This window comes from Cebus imitator, unplaced genomic scaffold, assembly GCF_001604975.1.
Source record: "Cebus imitator isolate Cc_AM_T3 unplaced genomic scaffold, Cebus_imitator-1.0 Scaffold404, whole genome shotgun sequence".
Classification (NCBI taxonomy): Eukaryota; Metazoa; Chordata; class Mammalia; order Primates; family Cebidae; genus Cebus; species Cebus imitator.
Window position 1 is genome coordinate 1,695,225 of NW_016107719.1, and position 4,133 is coordinate 1,699,357.

Sequence of the window (4,133 nt, forward strand, 5' to 3'; positions counted from 1 at the left end):
AAAAAAAGAAAATACCCATATCTCAAGAGGCGCTGCAAGGAATGAAAAATAAACGAAGTGTGCCTAGCACTGTGTCTGACATGTAGTGGATACACAGGAAGTGATATTAATTAGTTTTTGTTACTGTGCCCTTTGAAGAACTTTCCTCGTGGATATTCCTCCTATTTTATTCTTGCTCTGCTCTTTATATAATATTATAGACGTAAGATTCATGCTTTTCCCTCTCCTAACCTCTTTCTCTTCTCCAGCAGAGACAGCGCCAGGGCCTTACAGTGTGTTTTGGATGGTGATGACATAACATCAACCCCCCCTCAGCATCTTGGTCCCCACCTGTCCCCTCCACTACCAAGGTGGAAGCATTCTGGTTTGTCCAAGTTTTAAAGTGCTGTGCCCAGGCCCAAAGGCCATCCCCTAGGTTGCTGGTCTATGATTGTTTTTATTTATTTTTTATTTTTTTGAGACAGAGTCTCGTTCTGTCACACAGGCTGAAGCGCAGTGGCACGATCTTGGCTCACCACAACCTCAGCCTCCAAGGTTCAAGCAGTTCTTGTGCCTCAGCCTCCTGAGTAGCTGGGATTACAGGTGAGCACCATCATGCCCAGCTAATTTTTGTATTTTTAAAATTTTCGCCATGTGGGTCAGGCTGATCTCAAACTTCTGACTTCAGGTGATCCACCCACCTCGGCCCCCGCAAAGTGCTGGGATTACAAGCGTGAGCCACCATATAATTGTTTTTAATTACAAACACATAACTACCAGGAAAGCTATCATGATCACATAACCCAAAATACCTTTATTTATTTATAAATTATATATACATATACTTATGTATTGTATGTTATAAAACTTACGGAGAAGCTTCTCAACTTTTATCATTAATTTCAGTGAGATCAATTTCTCCCTCAGTGAAAACAGCCTGGAAGTTTTTTTTCCTGTTCTCATTGGATACATGTCTTGCTGATTATCATGGATTCATACTTTGAATTCTGTTTTAATGATAATGTATCTAAAACCTTGTTTCGAAAATCTTGAAAAGATACCAACCGCTCCTTCTGCCTTTTTTGGCTAATTTCTTGTCAGATTCAATTAACCTGTTACAGCTTTTATTTCATTATGTAGTGAAGGAAGACCTTACCCCCAGGAGGAGGAGCAGTGAGGGTTCTGATGTTTTCTTTTTGCTGACTTGTGCTGTCATTGTTGTTCTCTTCAGTCAATGGTTTTTTAGAAGGATTCTTTGTAAACTATGTGTGTGCTATAAGTTAAAATTGGGTAATATAGGCTAGGCACAGTGGCTCACGCCTGTAATCCCAGCACTTTGGGAGGCGGAGGCAGGAGGTTCACAAGGTCAGGAGTTCGAGACTAGCCTGGCCAACATGGTGAAACCTTGTCTCTACTAAAAATACAAAAATTAACCGGGTATGGTAGCACACGCCTGTAGTCCCAACCACTTGGGAGGCTGAGGTGGGAGAATCATTTGAAACCTGGAGGTGGAGGATGCAGTGAGCTGAGACCATGCCATTGCACTCCAGCCTGGGTGACAGAGTGAAACTCCATCTCAAAAAAAAAAAAAAAAAAATTGGGTAATAAAGGCCAGGCATGGTGGCTCAGGCATGTAATTCCAGCACTTTGAGAGGCCAAGTTGGGCCAGTCGCTTGAGCTCAGGAGTTCATGACCAGCCTGGGCAACATGGTGAAACCCCATCTGTACAAAAAATACAAAAAATTAGGTGGGCCTGGTGGCGTGTGCCTGTCATCTCAGCTGCTCGGGAAGCTGAGGCAGGAGAATTGCTTGAGCCTGGGAGGTCGAGGCTGCAGTGAGCCAAGGTCATGCCACTGCACTCTAGCCTGGGCGACAGAGCGAGACCCCGTCTTAAAAAAATTTTTTTTTGGTGATATATGTGAAAAAAAGAACACTTACCCCTGTCTTATATCATATACAAAAATTAATTCAAGATGAATTATAGTCACAAATTTGAAACGTAAACAATAATATTACCAGAAGTTAACAAAAAATATCATCATGATCTTGGGGTAGGCAATTTTTTTTTTGGTAGGGGAGTGGGGATGGGGTCTCACTGTCACTGGACAGGCTGGAGTGCAGTGGCATAATCTCAGCTCATTGTAACCTCTGGCTCCCGAGCGCAAGCAATCCTCCCACCTCTGCCTCCTGAGTAGCTGGGACCACAGGCACACACCACAGTGCCCAACTAATTTTTTGTATCTTTGATAGAGACAGGGTTTTGCCATGTTGCCCAGGATGGTCTCAAACTCCTGGACTCAAGTGATCTGCCTGCCTCTGCCTCCCAAAGTGCTAGGATTATAGGCATAAGCCACCACACCCAGCCTGGGGTAGGCAAACATTATATAATAGGATACGAACACTAATCATTAAAAAATAATAATAAATTGGGCTGGGTGTGGTGGCTCATGCCTATAATCCAAACACTTTGGGAGGCTAAGGTAGGCAGATCACCTGAGGTCAGGAATTCAAGACCACCCTAGCCAACATGGCAAAACCCCATCTCTACTAAAAATACAAAAATTAGTTGGATGTGGTGGCAGGTGCCTGTAATCCCAGCTACTCAGGAGGCTGAGGCAGGAGAATTGCTTGAACCCAGGAGGCAGAGGTTGCAGTGAGTGGAGATCGTGCCACTGCCCTCCAGCCTGGGCAACAAAGTGAGACTCCATCTCTAAATAAATAAATGAAATAATGAATGTTGGATTTCATTACAATTAAGAACTTCTGGCTGGGTGCAGTGGCTCACACCTGTAATCCTAGCACTTTAGGAGGCCGAGGTGGGCAGATCATGATCACAAGGTCAACAGATGGAGACCATTGTTGCCAACATGGTGAAACCCCATCTCTACTAAAAATATAAAAATTAGCTGGGCGTGGTGGCGTGTGCCTGTAGTCCTAGCTACTGGGGAGGCTGAGGGAGGAGAATCGCTTGAACCCGGAAGGCAGAGATTGCAGTGAGCCAAAATTGTGCCACTGCACTCCAGCCTGGCAACAGAGCAAGACTCTGTCTCAAAAAAAAAAATAAATAAAAACTTCTTTGATCAAAAGAAGCTAATAAGAAATCGAAAAGAGGTCGGGCACAGTGGTTCATGCCTGTAATTCCAGCACTTTGGGAGGCCGAGGCAGATGGATAACTTGAGGTTAGGAGTTTAAGACCAGCCTGCTCTGGTCTCTACCAGCCTGGCTAACGTAGCAAAACCCCTGTCTACTAAAAATAACAAAAATTAGCTGGGCATGGTGGCATGTGCCTGTAATCCCAGTTATTCTGGAGTCTGAGGCAGGAGAATCACTTGGACCTGGTAGGCAGAGGTTGTAGTGAGCCGAGATCGTGCCACTGTACTCCAGCCTGATGACAGAGGGAGACTCTATCTAAAAAAAAAAAAAAAAAAAAAAAAAAAAAAAAAAAAAAAAAAAAAAAAAAAAAAAAAAACAGCAAAAGACATGAATAAGCATGTCACAAAAGAGAGTATCCAGAGCTGGGCATGGTGGCTCATGCCTGTAATCCCAGTGCTTTCGGAGGCTGAGGTGGGTGGATTGCCTGAGGTCAGGAGTTCGAAACCAGCCTGGCCAACATAGTAAAACTCCATCTAAAAAATTAGCCAGGCATGGTGGTGTGCATCTGTAATCCCAGCTACTCGGGAGGCAGAGGTTGCAGTGTGCCAAGATCTCACCATTGCACTGCAGCCTGGGCAACAAGAGTGAAAAAAAAAAAAGAGAGAGACAGAGTATCCATATATGTCCAAAGAGTATGTAAAAAAAGAGAGAGACAGAGTATCCATATATGTCCAAAGAGTATGTTAAGTGGTGCTCAATTTAATTAGTTATTTGGGAAAAGCAAATTAAACAATGCAACACTACTACATACCTGCCACAATGGATAAGGTGAGAAAGACAGAAAGTACCAGATACTGACAAGGATCTTTTGCAAACTGCAGTTAGGAGTCTAAATTGGTACAATTACTTTGGTAAACCATTTGGCAGTATCTGTTAAACCTAAATATATGAATGCTCTATGACTCTACAGTTGTACCCCTAAATATGGAACCAGAAAAGTGTGCATATGCATGCGGATATACATGCCCAAGCATCATGTTCTTAGCAGGCCTTTTTTTTTT

General features: G+C 43.4%; 1 protein-coding gene across 6 annotated transcripts in view; it reads left to right on the forward strand.

Moving 5' to 3' along the window:
- The window catches only part of CBY1 (chibby family member 1, beta catenin antagonist), a 27,474-nt gene that overhangs the window by 13,376 nt on the left and 9,965 nt on the right, over positions 1-4,133 (forward strand). Inside the window, exon 2 of one of the 6 annotated variants that reach the window (XM_037731538.1) lies at positions 3,364-3,374. The exons of the other annotated variants lie outside the window; for them this stretch is intronic. The gene's annotated coding sequence lies outside the window, so the exon portion shown is untranslated. The remainder of the gene's footprint in view (positions 1-3,363; positions 3,375-4,133) is intronic. 6 annotated transcript variants of the gene reach the window in all.